General features: G+C 52.7%; 24 non-coding genes across 24 annotated transcripts; all 24 read left to right on the forward strand.

Moving 5' to 3' along the window:
• Positions 1-203: 203 nt before the first annotated feature.
• LOC137079704 (U1 spliceosomal RNA) lies at positions 204-367 on the forward strand. Its single transcript, XR_010905648.1, has one exon. It is a non-coding gene; the product is annotated as a U1 spliceosomal RNA (small nuclear RNA).
• Positions 368-1,375: 1,008 nt separating this feature from the next.
• LOC137079870 (U2 spliceosomal RNA) lies at positions 1,376-1,566 on the forward strand. The gene has a single exon (XR_010905801.1). It is a non-coding gene; the product is annotated as a U2 spliceosomal RNA (small nuclear RNA).
• Positions 1,567-2,032: 466 nt separating this feature from the next.
• Positions 2,033-2,196, forward strand: LOC137080376 (U1 spliceosomal RNA). Its single transcript, XR_010906228.1, has one exon. It is a non-coding gene; the product is annotated as a U1 spliceosomal RNA (small nuclear RNA).
• Positions 2,197-3,204: 1,008 nt separating this feature from the next.
• Positions 3,205-3,395, forward strand: LOC137079871 (U2 spliceosomal RNA). Its single transcript, XR_010905802.1, has one exon. It is a non-coding gene; the product is annotated as a U2 spliceosomal RNA (small nuclear RNA).
• A 466-nt stretch (positions 3,396-3,861) lies between these two features.
• LOC137080377 (U1 spliceosomal RNA) lies at positions 3,862-4,025 on the forward strand. Its single transcript, XR_010906229.1, has one exon. It is a non-coding gene; the product is annotated as a U1 spliceosomal RNA (small nuclear RNA).
• Positions 4,026-5,033: 1,008 nt separating this feature from the next.
• LOC137079872 (U2 spliceosomal RNA) lies at positions 5,034-5,224 on the forward strand. The gene has a single exon (XR_010905803.1). It is a non-coding gene; the product is annotated as a U2 spliceosomal RNA (small nuclear RNA).
• Positions 5,225-5,690: 466 nt separating this feature from the next.
• Positions 5,691-5,854, forward strand: LOC137080378 (U1 spliceosomal RNA). The gene has a single exon (XR_010906230.1). It is a non-coding gene; the product is annotated as a U1 spliceosomal RNA (small nuclear RNA).
• Positions 5,855-6,862: 1,008 nt separating this feature from the next.
• LOC137079873 (U2 spliceosomal RNA) lies at positions 6,863-7,053 on the forward strand. The gene has a single exon (XR_010905804.1). It is a non-coding gene; the product is annotated as a U2 spliceosomal RNA (small nuclear RNA).
• Positions 7,054-7,519: 466 nt separating this feature from the next.
• On the forward strand, positions 7,520-7,683 carry LOC137080379 (U1 spliceosomal RNA). The gene has a single exon (XR_010906231.1). It is a non-coding gene; the product is annotated as a U1 spliceosomal RNA (small nuclear RNA).
• A 1,008-nt stretch (positions 7,684-8,691) lies between these two features.
• Positions 8,692-8,882, forward strand: LOC137079875 (U2 spliceosomal RNA). The gene has a single exon (XR_010905806.1). It is a non-coding gene; the product is annotated as a U2 spliceosomal RNA (small nuclear RNA).
• A 470-nt stretch (positions 8,883-9,352) lies between these two features.
• Positions 9,353-9,516, forward strand: LOC137080380 (U1 spliceosomal RNA). Its single transcript, XR_010906232.1, has one exon. It is a non-coding gene; the product is annotated as a U1 spliceosomal RNA (small nuclear RNA).
• Positions 9,517-10,524: 1,008 nt separating this feature from the next.
• On the forward strand, positions 10,525-10,715 carry LOC137079876 (U2 spliceosomal RNA). Its single transcript, XR_010905807.1, has one exon. It is a non-coding gene; the product is annotated as a U2 spliceosomal RNA (small nuclear RNA).
• A 466-nt stretch (positions 10,716-11,181) lies between these two features.
• LOC137080381 (U1 spliceosomal RNA) lies at positions 11,182-11,345 on the forward strand. Its single transcript, XR_010906233.1, has one exon. It is a non-coding gene; the product is annotated as a U1 spliceosomal RNA (small nuclear RNA).
• Positions 11,346-12,353: 1,008 nt separating this feature from the next.
• On the forward strand, positions 12,354-12,544 carry LOC137079877 (U2 spliceosomal RNA). Its single transcript, XR_010905808.1, has one exon. It is a non-coding gene; the product is annotated as a U2 spliceosomal RNA (small nuclear RNA).
• A 469-nt stretch (positions 12,545-13,013) lies between these two features.
• LOC137080382 (U1 spliceosomal RNA) lies at positions 13,014-13,177 on the forward strand. The gene has a single exon (XR_010906234.1). It is a non-coding gene; the product is annotated as a U1 spliceosomal RNA (small nuclear RNA).
• Positions 13,178-14,185: 1,008 nt separating this feature from the next.
• LOC137079878 (U2 spliceosomal RNA) lies at positions 14,186-14,376 on the forward strand. The gene has a single exon (XR_010905809.1). It is a non-coding gene; the product is annotated as a U2 spliceosomal RNA (small nuclear RNA).
• A 470-nt stretch (positions 14,377-14,846) lies between these two features.
• Positions 14,847-15,010, forward strand: LOC137080383 (U1 spliceosomal RNA). Its single transcript, XR_010906235.1, has one exon. It is a non-coding gene; the product is annotated as a U1 spliceosomal RNA (small nuclear RNA).
• A 2,208-nt stretch (positions 15,011-17,218) lies between these two features.
• On the forward strand, positions 17,219-17,409 carry LOC137079879 (U2 spliceosomal RNA). The gene has a single exon (XR_010905810.1). It is a non-coding gene; the product is annotated as a U2 spliceosomal RNA (small nuclear RNA).
• A 466-nt stretch (positions 17,410-17,875) lies between these two features.
• On the forward strand, positions 17,876-18,039 carry LOC137080385 (U1 spliceosomal RNA). The gene has a single exon (XR_010906237.1). It is a non-coding gene; the product is annotated as a U1 spliceosomal RNA (small nuclear RNA).
• A 1,008-nt stretch (positions 18,040-19,047) lies between these two features.
• On the forward strand, positions 19,048-19,238 carry LOC137079881 (U2 spliceosomal RNA). The gene has a single exon (XR_010905812.1). It is a non-coding gene; the product is annotated as a U2 spliceosomal RNA (small nuclear RNA).
• Positions 19,239-19,708: 470 nt separating this feature from the next.
• LOC137080386 (U1 spliceosomal RNA) lies at positions 19,709-19,872 on the forward strand. The gene has a single exon (XR_010906238.1). It is a non-coding gene; the product is annotated as a U1 spliceosomal RNA (small nuclear RNA).
• Positions 19,873-20,880: 1,008 nt separating this feature from the next.
• LOC137079882 (U2 spliceosomal RNA) lies at positions 20,881-21,071 on the forward strand. The gene has a single exon (XR_010905813.1). It is a non-coding gene; the product is annotated as a U2 spliceosomal RNA (small nuclear RNA).
• Positions 21,072-21,541: 470 nt separating this feature from the next.
• On the forward strand, positions 21,542-21,705 carry LOC137080387 (U1 spliceosomal RNA). The gene has a single exon (XR_010906239.1). It is a non-coding gene; the product is annotated as a U1 spliceosomal RNA (small nuclear RNA).
• Positions 21,706-22,713: 1,008 nt separating this feature from the next.
• Positions 22,714-22,904, forward strand: LOC137079883 (U2 spliceosomal RNA). Its single transcript, XR_010905814.1, has one exon. It is a non-coding gene; the product is annotated as a U2 spliceosomal RNA (small nuclear RNA).
• The last annotated feature ends 394 nt before the right edge of the window (positions 22,905-23,298 follow it).

Raw genomic sequence — 23,298 nt, forward strand, 5'->3', positions numbered from 1 at the left:
CCAACGAGCTGATGAGTCGAATCAGGGGTTTGTGTTGGATGGATTAGGGACACCTGATTCAAATCAAGGTCACGCACGCACGCACGCAGCAGTCAAGCAATGGAAGGTGCCCCGTCCTTCCTTTTCTTGGGGGAGGGGAAGGTCACCGTGTTTGAGGATGGCGAAGGGGGATAGGGCGCCTCTGCCTGGAGGCCAGGCAACTCATACTTACCTGGCAGGGGAGACACCATGATCAGGAAGGTGGTTCACCCAGGGCGAGGCTCGGCCATTGCACTCCGGTTGTGCTGACCCCTGCGAATTCCCCAAATGTGGGAATCTCGACTGCGTAATTTATGGTAGTGGGGGACTGCGTTCGCGCTCTCCCCTGTACACACTGGTTAAAAGCAGATAGCGTGGAGGGAAAAAGCGTGCGGTTCTTGACGCTTGTGGCGCCGCCCACTGCCCCAAAGGGTGAAGTTGCACCAGTTTTGTTATGTTTCTGTCTCTTTCTGCTGTGTCAGCCAGTGACCCGGAGAGTTCAGAGAACTGAACTGCGTTTGTTTTCATCGAGGTTGTCGAAACCTGCGACCGGTTTGCCGAATGTGGTTTTTCCCACAAACTTTGATATTCAACGGACGAGTTGATTGACAGCAGTGGTCCCAAAGGCAAAGTTGTTCGGATGGAGGTTTTCTGTCGTATGGTACGACTGTCTCGTGCGCGTGCTGTGAAAAAGCACGCGACATACGTTCGCCTATAGCCGCTCTCATGTTGTTGCTTTTTCATTTTAAAGCGCCACTAGGTGGCCATTCACCGCGTCCTTTCTCGCCTGACCCCAGACTGAGCCCGTGCACGGGTGTACCGGCTTGGGTGAAATTGTCTCGTTCCGTCCAAGAGCTATAGCCGTTCTAGCAGACCCCGCCTCGCCCAGCCCGTAGGTTTCGGCCTGCCGCCGCCAAGCTGAATCGAAATTCCCACTTTTTTTCCGATCTGGACGGACAGTCAGACTCCAGAGAATCTTTCTGCACTGGTTTGGGCCAGATCGGGCAAAAGACCTAGGACTAGTGTGCAAAAGTAGGTTTTTCACAAAATCCCAAATACCCGAAAATTTCGCCAGCGCAACCTTCGAATCCGAGGCATGCGTCTCGCTCGGCTCGAGCCAAGGATTCCGATGATATAAGACACTTGGTTCTGCGGCGTGCGGTTTGGGAGCTACGAGCCATTTCGTGCCGGGCCCATCGGGGGGCCAGCCTTGGTGATGTTGTAGAGCGAGTGGCTAGTACCATCCCTCAAAGTTTCAGGTCTCTACGACGTAAGGCCTTTGCCAACCCTCCCCCCCTCACCGCTTCCCAGATGGGCGTCGCCTTTGCCGGCTCCCCTGCCGCTGCGTCATTGTGTCATCGCTTCTCGGCCTTTTGGCTAAGATCAAGTGTAGTATCTGTTCTTATCAGTTTAATATCTGATACGTCCCCTATCCGGGGACTGCATATTAAATTGATTTTTGGCACATGGAGCCGGAACCGGGGCTTGCTCCGTCCACTCCACGCATCGACCTGGTATTGCAGTGCCTCCAGGAACGGTGTGCTTCCCCTTTTTGGGGACTGCGAATTGTTGTGACTAATAGAAGAACCAACAACACCACTGGAATTTTGTCAGAGAATACAGAAATACGCAGGAAGCGCATACAGAATGACGATGAGGTGACGCAACGATGACCGTGCCACAGAGAAAGCAGCAAGCTGCGGTCATATGAGCATAGGGAAAAAAGAAGAACAAAAGCGTCGGTTGCCGGCCGGCTGACTCATCACCGTCACAGCACGTTTTTTGATGTCCCTCTTATTTGAGAGTCTTTACCAACGAGCTGATGAGTCGAATCAGGGGTTTGTGTTGGATGGATTAGGGACACCTGATTCAAATCAAGGTCACGCACGCACGCACGCAGCAGTCAAGCAATGGAAGGTGCCCCGTCCTTCCTTTTCTTGGGGGAGGGGAAGGTCACCGTGTTTGAGGATGGCGAAGGGGGATAGGGCGCCTCTGCCTGGAGGCCAGGCAACTCATACTTACCTGGCAGGGGAGACACCATGATCAGGAAGGTGGTTCACCCAGGGCGAGGCTCGGCCATTGCACTCCGGTTGTGCTGACCCCTGCGAATTCCCCAAATGTGGGAATCTCGACTGCATAATTTATGGTAGTGGGGGACTGCGTTCGCGCTCTCCCCTGTACACACTGGTTAAAAGCAGATAGCGTGGAGGGAAAAAGCGTGCGGTTCTTGACGCTTGTGGCGCCGCCCACTGCCCCAAAGGGTGAAGTTGCACCAGTTTTGTTATGTTTCTGTCTCTTTCTGCTGTGTCAGCCAGTGACCCGGAGAGTTCAGAGAACTGAACTGCGTTTGTTTTCATCGAGGTTGTCGAAACCTGCGACCGGTTTGCCGAATGTGGTTTTTCCCACAAACTTTGATATTCAACGGACGAGTTGATTGACAGCAGTGGTCCCAAAGGCAAAGTTGTTCGGATGGAGGTTTTCTGTCGTATGGTACGACTGTCTCGTGCGCGTGCTGTGAAAAAGCACGCGACATACGTTCGCCTATAGCCGCTCTCATGTTGTTGCTTTTTCATTTTAAAGCGCCACTAGGTGGCCATTCACCGCGTCCTTTCTCGCCTGACCCCAGACTGAGCCCGTGCACGGGTGTACCGGCTTGGGTGAAATTGTCTCGTTCCGTCCAAGAGCTATAGCCGTTCTAGCAGACCCCGCCTCGCCCAGCCCGTAGGTTTCGGCCTGCCGCCGCCAAGCTGAATCGAAATTCCCACTTTTTTTCCGATCTGGACGGACAGTCAGACTCCAGAGAATCTTTCTGCACTGGTTTGGGCCAGATCGGGCAAAAGACCTAGGACTAGTGTGCAAAAGTAGGTTTTTCACAAAATCCCAAATACCCGAAAATTTCGCCAGCGCAACCTTCGAATCCGAGGCATGCGTCTCGCTCGGCTCGAGCCAAGGATTCCGATGATATAAGACACTTGGTTCTGCGGCGTGCGGTTTGGGAGCTACGAGCCATTTCGTGCCGGGCCCATCGGGGGGCCAGCCTTGGTGATGTTGTAGAGCGAGTGGCTAGTACCATCCCTCAAAGTTTCAGGTCTCTACGACGTAAGGCCTTTGCCAACCCTCCCCCCCTCACCGCTTCCCAGATGGGCGTCGCCTTTGCCGGCTCCCCTGCCGCTGCGTCATTGTGTCATCGCTTCTCGGCCTTTTGGCTAAGATCAAGTGTAGTATCTGTTCTTATCAGTTTAATATCTGATACGTCCCCTATCCGGGGACTGCATATTAAATTGATTTTTGGCACATGGAGCCGGAACCGGGGCTTGCTCCGTCCACTCCACGCATCGACCTGGTATTGCAGTGCCTCCAGGAACGGTGTGCTTCCCCTTTTTGGGGACTGCGAATTGTTGTGACTAATAGAAGAACCAACAACACCACTGGAATTTTGTCAGAGAATACAGAAATACGCAGGAAGCGCATACAGAATGACGATGAGGTGACGCAACGATGACCGTGCCACAGAGAAAGCAGCAAGCTGCGGTCATATGAGCATAGGGAAAAAAGAAGAACAAAAGCGTCGGTTGCCGGCCGGCTGACTCATCACCGTCACAGCACGTTTTTTGATGTCCCTCTTATTTGAGAGTCTTTACCAACGAGCTGATGAGTCGAATCAGGGGTTTGTGTTGGATGGATTAGGGACACCTGATTCAAATCAAGGTCACGCACGCACGCACGCAGCAGTCAAGCAATGGAAGGTGCCCCGTCCTTCCTTTTCTTGGGGGAGGGGAAGGTCACCGTGTTTGAGGATGGCGAAGGGGGATAGGGCGCCTCTGCCTGGAGGCCAGGCAACTCATACTTACCTGGCAGGGGAGACACCATGATCAGGAAGGTGGTTCACCCAGGGCGAGGCTCGGCCATTGCACTCCGGTTGTGCTGACCCCTGCGAATTCCCCAAATGTGGGAATCTCGACTGCATAATTTATGGTAGTGGGGGACTGCGTTCGCGCTCTCCCCTGTACACACTGGTTAAAAGCAGATAGCGTGGAGGGAAAAAGCGTGCGGTTCTTGACGCTTGTGGCGCCGCCCACTGCCCCAAAGGGTGAAGTTGCACCAGTTTTGTTATGTTTCTGTCTCTTTCTGCTGTGTCAGCCAGTGACCCGGAGAGTTCAGAGAACTGAACTGCGTTTGTTTTCATCGAGGTTGTCGAAACCTGCGACCGGTTTGCCGAATGTGGTTTTTCCCACAAACTTTGATATTCAACGGACGAGTTGATTGACAGCAGTGGTCCCAAAGGCAAAGTTGTTCGGATGGAGGTTTTCTGTCGTATGGTACGACTGTCTCGTGCGCGTGCTGTGAAAAAGCACGCGACATACGTTCGCCTATAGCCGCTCTCATGTTGTTGCTTTTTCATTTTAAAGCGCCACTAGGTGGCCATTCACCGCGTCCTTTCTCGCCTGACCCCAGACTGAGCCCGTGCACGGGTGTACCGGCTTGGGTGAAATTGTCTCGTTCCGTCCAAGAGCTATAGCCGTTCTAGCAGACCCCGCCTCGCCCAGCCCGTAGGTTTCGGCCTGCCGCCGCCAAGCTGAATCGAAATTCCCACTTTTTTTCCGATCTGGACGGACAGTCAGACTCCAGAGAATCTTTCTGCACTGGTTTGGGCCAGATCGGGCAAAAGACCTAGGACTAGTGTGCAAAAGTAGGTTTTTCACAAAATCCCAAATACCCGAAAATTTCGCCAGCGCAACCTTCGAATCCGAGGCATGCGTCTCGCTCGGCTCGAGCCAAGGATTCCGATGATATAAGACACTTGGTTCTGCGGCGTGCGGTTTGGGAGCTACGAGTCATTTCGTGCCGGGCCCATCGGGGGGCCAGCCTTGGTGATGTTGTAGAGCGAGTGGCTAGTACCATCCCTCAAAGTTTCAGGTCTCTACGACGTAAGGCCTTTGCCAACCCTCCCCCCCTCACCGCTTCCCAGATGGGCGTCGCCTTTGCCGGCTCCCCTGCCGCTGCGTCATTGTGTCATCGCTTCTCGGCCTTTTGGCTAAGATCAAGTGTAGTATCTGTTCTTATCAGTTTAATATCTGATACGTCCCCTATCCGGGGACTGCATATTAAATTGATTTTTGGCACATGGAGCCGGAACCGGGGCTTGCTCCGTCCACTCCACGCATCGACCTGGTATTGCAGTGCCTCCAGGAACGGTGTGCTTCCCCTTTTTGGGGACTGCGAATTGTTGTGACTAATAGAAGAACCAACAACACCACTGGAATTTTGTCAGAGAATACAGAAATACGCAGGAAGCGCATACAGAATGACGATGAGGTGACGCAACGATGACCGTGCCACAGAGAAAGCAGCAAGCTGCGGTCATATGAGCATAGGGAAAAAAGAAGAACAAAAGCGTCGGTTGCCGGCCGGCTGACTCATCACCGTCACAGCACGTTTTTTGATGTCCCTCTTATTTGAGAGTCTTTACCAACGAGCTGATGAGTCGAATCAGGGGTTTGTGTTGGATGGATTAGGGACACCTGATTCAAATCAAGGTCACGCACGCACGCACGCAGCAGTCAAGCAATGGAAGGTGCCCCGTCCTTCCTTTTCTTGGGGGAGGGGAAGGTCACCGTGTTTGAGGATGGCGAAGGGGGATAGGGCGCCTCTGCCTGGAGGCCAGGCAACTCATACTTACCTGGCAGGGGAGACACCATGATCAGGAAGGTGGTTCACCCAGGGCGAGGCTCGGCCATTGCACTCCGGTTGTGCTGACCCCTGCGAATTCCCCAAATGTGGGAATCTCGACTGCATAATTTATGGTAGTGGGGGACTGCGTTCGCGCTCTCCCCTGTACACACTGGTTAAAAGCAGATAGCGTGGAGGGAAAAAGCGTGCGGTTCTTGACGCTTGTGGCGCCGCCCACTGCCCCAAAGGGTGAAGTTGCACCAGTTTTGTTATGTTTCTGTCTCTTTCTGCTGTGTCAGCCAGTGACCCGGAGAGTTCAGAGAACTGAACTGCGTTTGTTTTCATCGAGGTTGTCGAAACCTGCGACCGGTTTGCCGAATGTGGTTTTTCCCACAAACTTTGATATTCAACGGACGAGTTGATTGACAGCAGTGGTCCCAAAGGCAAAGTTGTTCGGATGGAGGTTTTCTGTCGTATGGTACGACTGTCTCGTGCGCGTGCTGTGAAAAAGCACGCGACATACGTTCGCCTATAGCCGCTCTCATGTTGTTGCTTTTTCATTTTAAAGCGCCACTAGGTGGCCATTCACCGCGTCCTTTCTCGCCTGACCCCAGACTGAGCCCGTGCACGGGTGTACCGGCTTGGGTGAAATTGTCTCGTTCCGTCCAAGAGCTATAGCCGTTCTAGCAGACCCCGCCTCGCCCAGCCCGTAGGTTTCGGCCTGCCGCCGCCAAGCTGAATCGAAATTCCCACTTTTTTTCCGATCTGGACGGACAGTCAGACTCCAGAGAATCTTTCTGCACTGGTTTGGGCCAGATCGGGCAAAAGACCTAGGACTAGTGTGCAAAAGTAGGTTTTTCACAAAATCCCAAATACCCGAAAATTTCGCCAGCGCAACCTTCGAATCCGAGGCATGCGTCTCGCTCGGCTCGAGCCAAGGATTCCGATGATATAAGACACTTGGTTCTGCGGCGTGCGGTTTGGGAGCTACGAGCCATTTCGTGCCGGGCCCATCGGGGGGCCAGCCTTGGTGATGTTGTAGAGCGAGTGGCTAGTACCATCCCTCAAAGTTTCAGGTCTCTACGACGTAAGGCCTTTGCCAACCCTCCCCCCCTCACCGCTTCCCAGATGGGCGTCGCCTTTGCCGGCTCCCCTGCCGCTGCGTCATTGTGTCATCGCTTCTCGGCCTTTTGGCTAAGATCAAGTGTAGTATCTGTTCTTATCAGTTTAATATCTGATACGTCCCCTATCCGGGGACTGCATATTAAATTGATTTTTGGCACATGGAGCCGGAACCGGGGCTTGCTCCGTCCACTCCACGCATCGACCTGGTATTGCAGTGCCTCCAGGAACGGTGTGCTTCCCCTTTTTGGGGACTGCGAATTGTTGTGACTAATAGAAGAACCAACAACACCACTGGAATTTTGTCAGAGAATACAGAAATACGCAGGAAGCGCATACAGAATGACGATGAGGTGACGCAACGATGACCGTGCCACAGAGAAAGCAGCAAGCTGCGGTCATATGAGCATAGGGAAAAAAGAAGAACAAAAGCGTCGGTTGCCGGCCGGCTGACTCATCACCGTCACAGCACGTTTTTTGATGTCCCTCTTATTTGAGAGTCTTTACCAACGAGCTGATGAGTCGAATCAGGGGTTTGTGTTGGATGGATTAGGGACACCTGATTCAAATCAAGGTCACGCACGCACGCACGCAGCAGTCAAGCAATGGAAGGTGCCCCGTCCTTCCTTTTCTTGGGGGAGGGGAAGGTCACCGTGTTTGAGGATGGCGAAGGGGGATAGGGCGCCTCTGCCTGGAGGCCAGGCAACTCATACTTACCTGGCAGGGGAGACACCATGATCAGGAAGGTGGTTCACCCAGGGCGAGGCTCGGCCATTGCACTCCGGTTGTGCTGACCCCTGCGAATTCCCCAAATGTGGGAATCTCGACTGCATAATTTATGGTAGTGGGGGACTGCGTTCGCGCTCTCCCCTGTACACACTGGTTAAAAGCAGATAGCGTGGAGGGAAAAAGCGTGCGGTTCTTGACGCTTGTGGCGCCGCCCACTGCCCCAAAGGGTGAAGTTGCACCAGTTTTGTTATGTTTCTGTCTCTTTCTGCTGTGTCAGCCAGTGACCCGGAGAGTTCAGAGAACTGAACTGCGTTTGTTTTCATCGAGGTTGTCGAAACCTGCGACCGGTTTGCCGAATGTGGTTTTTCCCACAAACTTTGATATTCAACGGACGAGTTGATTGACAGCAGTGGTCCCAAAGGCAAAGTTGTTCGGATGGAGGTTTTCTGTCGTATGGTACGACTGTCTCGTGCGCGTGCTGTGAAAAAGCACGCGACATACGTTCGCCTATAGCCGCTCTCATGTTGTTGCTTTTTCATTTTAAAGCGCCACTAGGTGGCCATTCACCGCGTCCTTTCTCGCCTGACCCCAGACTGAGCCCGTGCACGGGTGTACCGGCTTGGGTGAAATTGTCTCGTTCCGTCCAAGAGCTATAGCCGTTCTAGCAGACCCCGCCTCGCCCAGCCCGTAGGTTTCGGCCTGCCGCCGCCAAGCTGAATCGAAATTCCCACTTTTTTTCCGATCTGGACGGACAGTCAGACTCCAGAGAATCTTTCTGCACTGGTTTGGGCCAGATCGGGCAAAAGACCTAGGACTAGTGTGCAAAAGTAGGTTTTTCACAAAATCCCAAATACCCGAAAATTTCGCCAGCGCAACCTTCGAATCCGAGGCATGCGTCTCGCTCGGCTCGAGCCAAGGATTCCGATGATATAAGACACTTGGTTCTGCGGCGTGCGGTTTGGGAGCTACGAGTCATTTCGTGCCGGGCCCATCGGGGGGCCAGCCTTGGTGATGTTGTAGAGCGAGTGGCTAGTACCATCCCTCAAAGTTTCAGGTCTCTACGACGTAAGGCCTTTGCCAACCCTCCCCCCCTCACCGCTTCCCAGATGGGCGTCGCCTTTGCCGGCTCCCCTGCCGCTGCGTCATTGTGTCATCGCTTCTCGGCCTTTTGGCTAAGATCAAGTGTAGTATCTGTTCTTATCAGTTTAATATCTGATACGTCCCCTATCCGGGGACTGCATATTAAATTGATTTTTGGCACATGGAGCCGGAACCGGGGCTTGCTCCGTCCACTCCACGCATCGACCTGGTATTGCAGTGCCTCCAGGAACGGTGTGCTTCCCCTTTTTGGGGACTGCGAATTGTTGTGACTAATAGAAGAACCAACAACACCACTGGAATTTTTTTTGTCAGAGAATACAGAAATACGCAGGAAGCGCATACAGAATGACGATGAGGTGACGCAACGATGACCGTGCCACAGAGAAAGCAGCAAGCTGCGGTCATATGAGCATAGGGAAAAAAGAAGAACAAAAGCGTCGGTTGCCGGCCGGCTGACTCATCACCGTCACAGCACGTTTTTTGATGTCCCTCTTATTTGAGAGTCTTTACCAACGAGCTGATGAGTCGAATCAGGGGTTTGTGTTGGATGGATTAGGGACACCTGATTCAAATCAAGGTCACGCACGCACGCACGCAGCAGTCAAGCAATGGAAGGTGCCCCGTCCTTCCTTTTCTTGGGGGAGGGGAAGGTCACCGTGTTTGAGGATGGCGAAGGGGGATAGGGCGCCTCTGCCTGGAGGCCAGGCAACTCATACTTACCTGGCAGGGGAGACACCATGATCAGGAAGGTGGTTCACCCAGGGCGAGGCTCGGCCATTGCACTCCGGTTGTGCTGACCCCTGCGAATTCCCCAAATGTGGGAATCTCGACTGCATAATTTATGGTAGTGGGGGACTGCGTTCGCGCTCTCCCCTGTACACACTGGTTAAAAGCAGATAGCGTGGAGGGAAAAAGCGTGCGGTTCTTGACGCTTGTGGCGCCGCCCACTGCCCCAAAGGGTGAAGTTGCACCAGTTTTGTTATGTTTCTGTCTCTTTCTGCTGTGTCAGCCAGTGACCCGGAGAGTTCAGAGAACTGAACTGCGTTTGTTTTCATCGAGGTTGTCGAAACCTGCGACCGGTTTGCCGAATGTGGTTTTTCCCACAAACTTTGATATTCAACGGACGAGTTGATTGACAGCAGTGGTCCCAAAGGCAAAGTTGTTCGGATGGAGGTTTTCTGTCGTATGGTACGACTGTCTCGTGCGCGTGCTGTGAAAAAGCACGCGACATACGTTCGCCTATAGCCGCTCTCATGTTGTTGCTTTTTCATTTTAAAGCGCCACTAGGTGGCCATTCACCGCGTCCTTTCTCGCCTGACCCCAGACTGAGCCCGTGCACGGGTGTACCGGCTTGGGTGAAATTGTCTCGTTCCGTCCAAGAGCTATAGCCGTTCTAGCAGACCCCGCCTCGCCCAGCCCGTAGGTTTCGGCCTGCCGCCGCCAAGCTGAATCGAAATTCCCACTTTTTTTCCGATCTGGACGGACAGTCAGACTCCAGAGAATCTTTCTGCACTGGTTTGGGCCAGATCGGGCAAAAGACCTAGGACTAGTGTGCAAAAGTAGGTTTTTCACAAAATCCCAAATACCCGAAAATTTCGCCAGCGCAACCTTCGAATCCGAGGCATGCGTCTCGCTCGGCTCGAGCCAAGGATTCCGATGATATAAGACACTTGGTTCTGCGGCGTGCGGTTTGGGAGCTACGAGTCATTTCGTGCCGGGCCCATCGGGGGGCCAGCCTTGGTGATGTTGTAGAGCGAGTGGCTAGTACCATCCCTCAAAGTTTCAGGTCTCTACGACGTAAGGCCTTTGCCAACCCTCCCCCCCTCACCGCTTCCCAGATGGGCGTCGCCTTTGCCGGCTCCCCTGCCGCTGCGTCATTGTGTCATCGCTTCTCGGCCTTTTGGCTAAGATCAAGTGTAGTATCTGTTCTTATCAGTTTAATATCTGATACGTCCCCTATCCGGGGACTGCATATTAAATTGATTTTTGGCACATGGAGCCGGAACCGGGGCTTGCTCCGTCCACTCCACGCATCGACCTGGTATTGCAGTGCCTCCAGGAACGGTGTGCTTCCCCTTTTTGGGGACTGCGAATTGTTGTGACTAATAGAAGAACCAACAACACCACTGGAATTTTGTCAGAGAATACAGAAATACGCAGGAAGCGCATACAGAATGACGATGAGGTGACGCAACGATGACCGTGCCACAGAGAAAGCAGCAAGCTGCGGTCATATGAGCATAGGGAAAAAAGAAGAACAAAAGCGTCGGTTGCCGGCCGGCTGACTCATCACCGTCACAGCACGTTTTTTGATGTCCCTCTTATTTGAGAGTCTTTACCAACGAGCTGATGAGTCGAATCAGGGGTTTGTGTTGGATGGATTAGGGACACCTGATTCAAATCAAGGTCACGCACGCACGCACGCAGCAGTCAAGCAATGGAAGGTGCCCCGTCCTTCCTTTTCTTGGGGGAGGGGAAGGTCACCGTGTTTGAGGATGGCGAAGGGGGATAGGGCGCCTCTGCCTGGAGGCCAGGCAACTCATACTTACCTGGCAGGGGAGACACCATGATCAGGAAGGTGGTTCACCCAGGGCGAGGCTCGGCCATTGCACTCCGGTTGTGCTGACCCCTGCGAATTCCCCAAATGTGGGAATCTCGACTGCATAATTTATGGTAGTGGGGGACTGCGTTCGCGCTCTCCCCTGTACACACTGGTTAAAAGCAGATAGCGTGGAGGGAAAAAGCGTGCGGTTCTTGACGCTTGTGGCGCCGCCCACTGCCCCAAAGGGTGAAGTTGCACCAGTTTTGTTATGTTTCTGTCTCTTTCTGCTGTGTCAGCCAGTGACCCGGAGAGTTCAGAGAACTGAACTGCGTTTGTTTTCATCGAGGTTGTCGAAACCTGCGACCGGTTTGCCGAATGTGGTTTTTCCCACAAACTTTGATATTCAACGGACGAGTTGATTGACAGCAGTGGTCCCAAAGGCAAAGTTGTTCGGATGGAGGTTTTCTGTCGTATGGTACGACTGTCTCGTGCGCGTGCTGTGAAAAAGCACGCGACATACGTTCGCCTATAGCCGCTCTCATGTTGTTGCTTTTTCATTTTAAAGCGCCACTAGGTGGCCATTCACCGCGTCCTTTCTCGCCTGACCCCAGACTGAGCCCGTGCACGGGTGTACCGGCTTGGGTGAAATTGTCTCGTTCCGTCCAAGAGCTATAGCCGTTCTAGCAGACCCCGCCTCGCCCAGCCCGTAGGTTTCGGCCTGCCGCCGCCAAGCTGAATCGAAATTCCCACTTTTTTTCCGATCTGGACGGACAGTCAGACTCCAGAGAATCTTTCTGCACTGGTTTGGGCCAGATCGGGCAAAAGACCTAGGACTAGTGTGCAAAAGTAGGTTTTTCACAAAATCCCAAATACCCGAAAATTTCGCCAGCGCAACCTTCGAATCCGAGGCATGCGTCTCGCTCGGCTCGAGCCAAGGATTCCGATGATATAAGACACTTGGTTCTGCGGCGTGCGGTTTGGGAGCTACGAGTCATTTCGTGCCGGGCCCATCGGGGGGCCAGCCTTGGTGATGTTGTAGAGCGAGTGGCTAGTACCATCCCTCAAAGTTTCAGGTCTCTACGACGTAAGGCCTTTGCCAACCCTCCCCCCCTCACCGCTTCCCAGATGGGCGTCGCCTTTGCCGGCTCCCCTGCCGCTGCGTCATTGTGTCATCGCTTCTCGGCCTTTTGGCTAAGATCAAGTGTAGTATCTGTTCTTATCAGTTTAATATCTGATACGTCCCCTATCCGGGGACTGCATATTAAATTGATTTTTGGCACATGGAGCCGGAACCGGGGCTTGCTCCGTCCACTCCACGCATCGACCTGGTATTGCAGTGCCTCCAGGAACGGTGTGCTTCCCCTTTTTGGGGACTGCGAATTGTTGTGACTAATAGAAGAACCAACAACACCACTGGAATTTTTTTGTCAGAGAATACAGAAATACGCAGGAAGCGCATACAGAATGACGATGAGGTGACGCAACGATGACCGTGCCACAGAGAAAGCAGCAAGCTGCGGTCATATGAGCATAGGGAAAAAAGAAGAACAAAAGCGTCGGTTGCCGGCCGGCTGACTCATCACCGTCACAGCACGTTTTTTGATGTCCCTCTTATTTGAGAGTCTTTACCAACGAGCTGATGAGTCGAATCAGGGGTTTGTGTTGGATGGATTAGGGACACCTGATTCAAATCAAGGTCACGCACGCACGCACGCAGCAGTCAAGCAATGGAAGGTGCCCCGTCCTTCCTTTTCTTGGGGGAGGGGAAGGTCACCGTGTTTGAGGATGGCGAAGGGGGATAGGGCGCCTCTGCCTGGAGGCCAGGCAACTCATACTTACCTGGCAGGGGAGACACCATGATCAGGAAGGTGGTTCACCCAGGGCGAGGCTCGGCCATTGCACTCCGGTTGTGCTGACCCCTGCGAATTCCCCAAATGTGGGAATCTCGACTGCATAATTTATGGTAGTGGGGGACTGCGTTCGCGCTCTCCCCTGTACACACTGGTTAAAAGCAGATAGCGTGGAGGGAAAAAGCGTGCGGTTCTTGACGCTTGTGGCGCCGCCCACTGCCCCAAAGGGTGAAGTTGCACCAGTTTTGTTATGTTTCTGTCTCTTTCTGCTGTGTCAGCCAGTGACCCGGAGAGTTCAGAGAACTGAACTGCGTTTGTTTTCATCGAGGTTGTCGAAACCTGCGACCGGTTTGCCGAATGTGGTTTTTCCCACAAACTTTGATATTCAACGGACGAGTTGATTGACAGCAGTGGTCCCAAAGGCAAAGTTGTTCGGATGGAGGTTTTCTGTCGTATGGTACGACTGTCTCGTGCGCGTGCTGTGAAAAAGCACGCGACATACGTTCGCCTATAGCCGCTCTCATGTTGTTGCTTTTTCATTTTAAAGCGCCACTAGGTGGCCATTCACCGCGTCCTTTCTCGCCTGACCCCAGACTGAGCCCGTGCACGGGTGTACCGGCTTGGGTGAAATTGTCTCGTTCCGTCCAAGAGCTATAGCCGTTCTAGCAGACCCCGCCTCGCCCAGCCCGTAGGTTTCGGCCTGCCGCCGCCAAGCTGAATCGAAATTCCCACTTTTTTTCCGATCTGGACGGACAGTCAGACTCCAGAGAATCTTTCTGCACTGGTTTGGGCCAGATCGGGCAAAAGACCTAGGACTAGTGTGCAAAAGTAGGTTTTTCACAAAATCCCAAATACCCGAAAATTTCGCCAGCGCAACCTTCGAATCCGAGGCATGCGTCTCGCTCGGCTCGAGCCAAGGATTCCGATGATATAAGACACTTGGTTCTGCGGCGTGCGGTTTGGGAGCTACGAGCCATTTCGTGCCGGGCCCATCGGGGGGCCAGCCTTGGTGATGTTGTAGAGCGAGTGGCTAGTACCATCCCTCAAAGTTTCAGGTCTCTACGACGTAAGGCCTTTGCCAACCCTCCCCCCCTCACCGCTTCCCAGATGGGCGTCGCCTTTGCCGGCTCCCCTGCCGCTGCGTCATTGTGTCATCGCTTCTCGGCCTTTTGGCTAAGATCAAGTGTAGTATCTGTTCTTATCAGTTTAATATCTGATACGTCCCCTATCCGGGGACTGCATATTAAATTGATTTTTGGCACATGGAGCCGGAACCGGGGCTTGCTCCGTCCACTCCACGCATCGACCTGGTATTGCAGTGCCTCCAGGAACGGTGTGCTTCCCCTTTTTGGGGACTGCGAATTGTTGTGACTAATAGAAGAACCAACAACACCACTGGAATTTTTTTTGTCAGAGAATACAGAAATACGCAGGAAGCGCATACAGAATGACGATGAGGTGACGCAACGATGACCGTGCCACAGAGAAAGCAGCAAGCTGCGGTCATATGAGCATAGGGAAAAAAGAAGAACAAAAGCGTCGGTTGCCGGCCGGCTGACTCATCACCGTCACAGCACGTTTTTTGATGTCCCTCTTATTTGAGAGTCTTTACCAACGAGCTGATGAGTCGAATCAGGGGTTTGTGTTGGATGGATTAGGGACACCTGATTCAAATCAAGGTCACGCACGCACGCACGCAGCAGTCAAGCAATGGAAGGTGCCCCGTCCTTCCTTTTCTTGGGGGAGGGGAAGGTCACCGTGTTTGAGGATGGCGAAGGGGGATAGGGCGCCTCTGCCTGGAGGCCAGGCAACTCATACTTACCTGGCAGGGGAGACACCATGATCAGGAAGGTGGTTCACCCAGGGCGAGGCTCGGCCATTGCACTCCGGTTGTGCTGACCCCTGCGAATTCCCCAAATGTGGGAATCTCGACTGCATAATTTATGGTAGTGGGGGACTGCGTTCGCGCTCTCCCCTGTACACACTGGTTAAAAGCAGATAGCGTGGAGGGAAAAAGCGTGCGGTTCTTGACGCTTGTGGCGCCGCCCACTGCCCCAAAGGGTGAAGTTGCACCAGTTTTGTTATGTTTCTGTCTCTTTCTGCTGTGTCAGCCAGTGACCCGGAGAGTTCAGAGAACTGAACTGCGTTTGTTTTCATCGAGGTTGTCGAAACCTGCGACCGGTTTGCCGAATGTGGTTTTTCCCACAAACTTTGATATTCAACGGACGAGTTGATTGACAGCAGTGGTCCCAAAGGCAAAGTTGTTCGGATGGAGGTTTTCTGTCGTATGGTACGACTGTCTCGTGCGCGTGCTGTGAAAAAGCACGCGACATACGTTCGCCTATAGCCGCTCTCATGTTGTTGCTTTTTCATTTTAAAGCGCCACTAGGTGGCCATTCACCGCGTCCTTTCTCGCCTGACCCCAGACTGAGCCCGTGCACGGGTGTACCGGCTTGGGTGAAATTGTCTCGTTCCGTCCAAGAGCTATAGCCGTTCTAGCAGACCCCGCCTCGCCCAGCCCGTAGGTTTCGGCCTGCCGCCGCCAAGCTGAATCGAAATTCCCACTTTTTTTCCGATCTGGACGGACAGTCAGACTCCAGAGAATCTTTCTGCACTGGTTTTGGCCAGATCGGGCAAAAGACCTAGGACTAGTGTGCAAAAGTAGGTTTTTCACAAAATCCCAAATACCCGAAAATTTCGCCAGCGCAACCTTCGAATCCGAGGCATGCGTCTCGCTCGGCTCGAGCCAAGGATTCCGATGATATAAGACACTTGGTTCTGCGGCGTGCGGTTTGGGAGCTACGAGCCATTTCGTGCCGGGCCCATCGGGGGGCCAGCCTTGGTGATGTTGTAGAGCGAGTGGCTAGTACCATCCCTCAAAAGCCCCGTTTCCACCAAAATTACCCGGAACAATTTGTACCAGGAACTTTTTTACAGGAACTTTTCTCCCCCCCAGACCTGCAGCTGTCTGCGTTTCGACCGCGATAAAGTTCCGAGAAGATTAGGCAAATTAGTCCGGTGATGTAGGACTGCGCGCGACTGCTCCTCCAAATCAGTGAAGGACATGTAATCATTTTTAAGTGTACCGATTGAAAGATTTAGTGAACTGTTTACATGAGACGTTATCTAAACCGATCTGGTGTTTACATGTGATGACTTTCAATCGCAATCATTTTGTCACATGCAGTTTGTCTGCCGCATCAAAAATGTCAACGCTGTTTTCTCCAGCAGCTGGAGTGTGTTTACTGCAGCCATAGCAACTCTTAACGGCCACCAGGACTAATACAGTATTAGTTATAGCTATTTGTTGTAAAGTGTAATAATCATCTCAGAAAAAAAAATCTTCTGTCAGGCGCAGTTAAAGTAAAAACTGCCTGGGGCAATATACGCTGTGTCATTACTCCAACATTATCTTCATAACTCACGAAATAAAAAGTTTACCCCTCAGAAAAATGTACTTTCCTCTCTTGTCAACATGAGCGCGGCGCGCGCCGTCACGTCATGTAAGGACACACACTTAAAAGTAATCGGTCAGGTCGTTTACATGGTGAAAAAAAATTAATAACGAGTATGGAAGAGATTCAAGCTGTGCTGCTTTTGCTGGTTATGTATAGGTTTACTAAAGAGGTAATTAACAACGACAGAAAAGAGCACTAATATGCAGATTCAGCAGCATGCAGCATATTCAGAAAGCTCGTAAAGCTAGATTTAAAATGACAATGTATATTATTATCAGCTATTACGGACATTGAACGTGAGATGGCTGAGACGACCGCGCCACCAGACAGAGAGCAAGACTGATATTTATTGAACGCAGAACGAACCTCGCAAAAGACTTTTAAAAAAGCCGGTTGAACTATGCTGCGTGAGCTCAACCAATCAGCATGTTCAGCGCCCAAGTCCCGCCCTCGAAAGTTCCTGAACTTTGAAAAAGTACTACCTCGCGAGCAGGGCCGTTTGGAGGGGGAAATATTTACCCGGAACTTCATTTATACCCTGGTTCCTGCGGTCTAAACACACGAAGTACCACCCAAAGTTCCTAGTTCCTGGGTAAAGTTCCTGTGGTGGAAACGGGGCTAAAGTTTCAGGTCTCTACGACGTAAGGCCTTTGCCAACCCTCCCCCCCTCACCGCTTCCCAGATGGGCGTCGCCTTTGCCGGCTCCCCTGCCGCTGCGTCATTGTGTCATCGCTTCTCGGCCTTTTGGCTAAGATCAAGTGTAGTATCTGTTCTTATCAGTTTAATATCTGATACGTCCCCTATCCGGGGACTGCATATTAAATTGATTTTTGGCACATGGAGCCGGAACCGGGGCTTGCTCCGTCCACTCCACGCATCGACCTGGTATTGCAGTGCCTCCAGGAACGGTGTGCTTCCCCTTTTTGGGGACTGCGAATTGTTGTGACTAATAGAAGAACCAACAACACCACTGGAATTTTGTCAGAGAATACAGAAATACGCAGGAAGCGCATACAGAATGACGATGAGGTGACGCAACGATGACCGTGCCACAGAGAAAGCAGCAAGCTGCGGTCATATGAGCATAGGGAAAAAAGAAGAACAAAAGCGTCGGTTGCCGGCCGGCTGACTCATCACCGTCACAGCACGTTTTTTGATGTCCCTCTTATTTGAGAGTCTTTACCAACGAGCTGATGAGTCGAATCAGGGGTTTGTGTTGGATGGATTAGGGACACCTGATTCAAATCAAGGTCACGCACGCACGCACGCAGCAGTCAAGCAATGGAAGGTGCCCCGTCCTTCCTTTTCTTGGGGGAGGGGAAGGTCACCGTGTTTGAGGATGGCGAAGGGGGATAGGGCGCCTCTGCCTGGAGGCCAGGCAACTCATACTTACCTGGCAGGGGAGACACCATGATCAGGAAGGTGGTTCACCCAGGGCGAGGCTCGGCCATTGCACTCCGGTTGTGCTGACCCCTGCGAATTCCCCAAATGTGGGAATCTCGACTGCATAATTTATGGTAGTGGGGGACTGCGTTCGCGCTCTCCCCTGTACACACTGGTTAAAAGCAGATAGCGTGGAGGGAAAAAGCGTGCGGTTCTTGACGCTTGTGGCGCCGCCCACTGCCCCAAAGGGTGAAGTTGCACCAGTTTTGTTATGTTTCTGTCTCTTTCTGCTGTGTCAGCCAGTGACCCGGAGAGTTCAGAGAACTGAACTGCGTTTGTTTTCATCGAGGTTGTCGAAACCTGCGACCGGTTTGCCGAATGTGGTTTTTCCCACAAACTTTGATATTCAACGGACGAGTTGATTGACAGCAGTGGTCCCAAAGGCAAAGTTGTTCGGATGGAGGTTTTCTGTCGTATGGTACGACTGTCTCGTGCGCGTGCTGTGAAAAAGCACGCGACATACGTTCGCCTATAGCCGCTCTCATGTTGTTGCTTTTTCATTTTAAAGCGCCACTAGGTGGCCATTCACCGCGTCCTTTCTCGCCTGACCCCAGACTGAGCCCGTGCACGGGTGTACCGGCTTGGGTGAAATTGTCTCGTTCCGTCCAAGAGCTATAGCCGTTCTAGCAGACCCCGCCTCGCCCAGCCCGTAGGTTTCGGCCTGCCGCCGCCAAGCTGAATCGAAATTCCCACTTTTTTTCCGATCTGGACGGACAGTCAGACTCCAGAGAATCTTTCTGCACTGGTTTGGGCCAGATCGGGCAAAAGACCTAGGACTAGTGTGCAAAAGTAGGTTTTTCACAAAATCCCAAATACCCGAAAATTTCGCCAGCGCAACCTTCGAATCCGAGGCATGCGTCTCGCTCGGCTCGAGCCAAGGATTCCGATGATATAAGACACTTGGTTCTGCGGCGTGCGGTTTGGGAGCTACGAGCCATTTCGTGCCGGGCCCATCGGGGGGCCAGCCTTGGTGATGTTGTAGAGCGAGTGGCTAGTACCATCCCTCAAAGTTTCAGGTCTCTACGACGTAAGGCCTTTGCCAACCCTCCCCCCCTCACCGCTTCCCAGATGGGCGTCGCCTTTGCCGGCTCCCCTGCCGCTGCGTCATTGTGTCATCGCTTCTCGGCCTTTTGGCTAAGATCAAGTGTAGTATCTGTTCTTATCAGTTTAATATCTGATACGTCCCCTATCCGGGGACTGCATATTAAATTGATTTTTGGCACATGGAGCCGGAACCGGGGCTTGCTCCGTCCACTCCACGCATCGACCTGGTATTGCAGTGCCTCCAGGAACGGTGTGCTTCCCCTTTTTGGGGACTGCGAATTGTTGTGACTAATAGAAGAACCAACAACACCACTGGAATTTTTTTTGTCAGAGAATACAGAAATACGCAGGAAGCGCATACAGAATGACGATGAGGTGACGCAACGATGACCGTGCCACAGAGAAAGCAGCAAGCTGCGGTCATATGAGCATAGGGAAAAAAGAAGAACAAAAGCGTCGGTTGCCGGCCGGCTGACTCATCACCGTCACAGCACGTTTTTTGATGTCCCTCTTATTTGAGAGTCTTTACCAACGAGCTGATGAGTCGAATCAGGGGTTTGTGTTGGATGGATTAGGGACACCTGATTCAAATCAAGGTCACGCACGCACGCACGCAGCAGTCAAGCAATGGAAGGTGCCCCGTCCTTCCTTTTCTTGGGGGAGGGGAAGGTCACCGTGTTTGAGGATGGCGAAGGGGGATAGGGCGCCTCTGCCTGGAGGCCAGGCAACTCATACTTACCTGGCAGGGGAGACACCATGATCAGGAAGGTGGTTCACCCAGGGCGAGGCTCGGCCATTGCACTCCGGTTGTGCTGACCCCTGCGAATTCCCCAAATGTGGGAATCTCGACTGCATAATTTATGGTAGTGGGGGACTGCGTTCGCGCTCTCCCCTGTACACACTGGTTAAAAGCAGATAGCGTGGAGGGAAAAAGCGTGCGGTTCTTGACGCTTGTGGCGCCGCCCACTGCCCCAAAGGGTGAAGTTGCACCAGTTTTGTTATGTTTCTGTCTCTTTCTGCTGTGTCAGCCAGTGACCCGGAGAGTTCAGAGAACTGAACTGCGTTTGTTTTCATCGAGGTTGTCGAAACCTGCGACCGGTTTGCCGAATGTGGTTTTTCCCACAAACTTTGATATTCAACGGACGAGTTGATTGACAGCAGTGGTCCCAAAGGCAAAGTTGTTCGGATGGAGGTTTTCTGTCGTATGGTACGACTGTCTCGTGCGCGTGCTGTGAAAAAGCACGCGACATACGTTCGCCTATAGCCGCTCTCATGTTGTTGCTTTTTCATTTTAAAGCGCCACTAGGTGGCCATTCACCGCGTCCTTTCTCGCCTGACCCCAGACTGAGCCCGTGCACGGGTGTACCGGCTTGGGTGAAATTGTCTCGTTCCGTCCAAGAGCTATAGCCGTTCTAGCAGACCCCGCCTCGCCCAGCCCGTAGGTTTCGGCCTGCCGCCGCCAAGCTGAATCGAAATTCCCACTTTTTTTCCGATCTGGACGGACAGTCAGACTCCAGAGAATCTTTCTGCACTGGTTTGGGCCAGATCGGGCAAAAGACCTAGGACTAGTGTGCAAAAGTAGGTTTTTCACAAAATCCCAAATACCCGAAAATTTCGCCAGCGCAACCTTCGAATCCGAGGCATGCGTCTCGCTCGGCTCGAGCCAAGGATTCCGATGATATAAGACACTTGGTTCTGCGGCGTGCGGTTTGGGAGCTACGAGCCATTTCGTGCCGGGCCCATCGGGGGGCCAGCCTTGGTGATGTTGTAGAGCGAGTGGCTAGTACCATCCCTCAAAGTTTCAGGTCTCTACGACGTAAGGCCTTTGCCAACCCTCCCCCCCTCACCGCTTCCCAGATGGGCGTCGCCTTTGCCGGCTCCCCTGCCGCTGCGTCATTGTGTCATCGCTTCTCGGCCTTTTGGCTAAGATCAAGTGTAGTATCTGTTCTTATCAGTTTAATATCTGATACGTCCCCTATCCGGGGACTGCATATTAAATTGATTTTTGGCACATGGAGCCGGAACCGGGGCTTGCTCCGTCCACTCCACGCATCGACCTGGTATTGCAGTGCCTCCAGGAACGGTGTGCTTCCCCTTTTTGGGGACTGCGAATTGTTGTGACTAATAGAAGAACCAACAACACCACTGGAATTTTTTTTGTCAGAGAATACAGAAATACGCAGGAAGCGCATACAGAATGACGATGAGGTGACGCAACGATGACCGTGCCACAGAGAAAGCAGCAAGCTGCGGTCATATGAGCATAGGGAAAAAAGAAGAACAAAAGCGTCGGTTGCCGGCCGGCTGACTCATCACCGTCACAGCACGTTTTTTGATGTCCCTCTTATTTGAGAGTCTTTACCAACGAGCTGATGAGTCGAATCAGGGGTTTGTGTTGGATGGATTAGGGACACCTGATTCAAATCAAGGTCACGCACGCACGCACGCAGCAGTCAAGCAATGGAAGGTGCCCCGTCCTTCCTTTTCTTGGGGGAGGGGAAGGTCACCGTGTTTGAGGATGGCGAAGGGGGATAGGGCGCCTCTGCCTGGAGGCCAGGCAACTCATACTTACCTGGCAGGGGAGACACCATGATCAGGAAGGTGGTTCACCCAGGGCGAGGCTCGGCCATTGCACTCCGGTTGTGCTGACCCCTGCGAATTCCCCAAATGTGGGAATCTCGACTGCATAATTTATGGTAGTGGGGGACTGCGTTCGCGCTCTCCCCTGTACACACTGGTTAAAAGCAGATAGCGTGGAGGGAAAAAGCGTGCGGTTCTTGACGCTTGTGGCGCCGCCCACTGCCCCAAAGGGTGAAGTTGCACCAGTTTTGTTATGTTTCTGTCTCTTTCTGCTGTGTCAGCCAGTGACCCGGAGAGTTCAGAGAACTGAACTGCGTTTGTTTTCATCGAGGTTGTCGAAACCTGCGACCGGTTTGCCGAATGTGGTTTTTCCCACAAACTTTGATATTCAACGGACGAGTTGATTGACAGCAGTGGTCCCAAAGGCAAAGTTGTTCGGATGGAGGTTTTCTGTCGTATGGTACGACTGTCTCGTGCGCGTGCTGTGAAAAAGCACGCGACATACGTTCGCCTATAGCCGCTCTCATGTTGTTGCTTTTTCATTTTAAAGCGCCACTAGGTGGCCATTCACCGCGTCCTTTCTCGCCTGACCCCAGACTGAGCCCGTGCACGGGTGTACCGGCTTGGGTGAAATTGTCTCGTTCCGTCCAAGAGCTATAGCCGTTCTAGCAGACCCCGCCTCGCCCAGCCCGTAGGTTTCGGCCTGCCGCCGCCAAGCTGAATCGAAATTCCCACTTTTTTTCCGATCTGGACGGACAGTCAGACTCCAGAGAATCTTTCTGCACTGGTTTGGGCCAGATCGGGCAAAAGACCTAGGACTAGTGTGCAAAAGTAGGTTTTTCACAAAATCCCAAATACCCGAAAATTTCGCCAGCGCAACCTTCGAATCCGAGGCATGCGTCTCGCTCGGCTCGAGCCAAGGATTCCGATGATATAAGACACTTGGTTCTGCGGCGTGCGGTTTGGGAGCTACGAGCCATTTCGTGCCGGGCCCATCGGGGGGCCAGCCTTGGTGATGTTGTAGAGCGAGTGGCTAGTACCATCCCTCAAAGTTTCAGGTCTCTACGACGTAAGGCCTTTGCCAACCCTCCCCCCCTCACCGCTTCCCAGATGGGCGTCGCCTTTGCCGGCTCCCCTGCCGCTGCGTCATTGTGTCATCGCTTCTCGGCCTTTTGGCTAAGATCAAGTGTAGTATCTGTTCTTATCAGTTTAATATCTGATACGTCCCCTATCCGGGGACTGCATATTAAATTGATTTTTGGCACATGGAGCCGGAACCGGGGCTTGCTCCGTCCACTCCACGCATCGACCTGGTATTGCAGTGCCTCCAGGAACGGTGTGCTTCCCCTTTTTGGGGACTGCGAATTGTTGTGACTAATAGAAGAACCAACAACACCACTGGAATTTTGTCAGAGAATACAGAAATACGCAGGAAGCGCATACAGAATGACGATGAGGTGACGCAACGATGACCGTGCCACAGAGAAAGCAGCAAGCTGCGGTCATATGAGCATAGGGAAAAAAGAAGAACAAAAGCGTCGGTTGCCGGCCGGCTGACTCATCACCGTCACAGCACGTTTTTTGATGTCCCTCTTATTTGAGAGTCTTTACCAACGAGCTGATGAGTCGAATCAGGGGTTTGTGTTGGATGGATTAGGGACACCTGATTCAAATCAAGGTCACGCACGCACGCACGCAGCAGTCAAGCAATGGAAGGTGCCCCGTCCTTCCTTTTCTTGGG

Source organism: Pseudorasbora parva, chromosome 6, assembly GCF_024679245.1.
Source record: "Pseudorasbora parva isolate DD20220531a chromosome 6, ASM2467924v1, whole genome shotgun sequence".
Taxonomy (NCBI): Eukaryota; Metazoa; Chordata; class Actinopteri; order Cypriniformes; family Gobionidae; genus Pseudorasbora; species Pseudorasbora parva.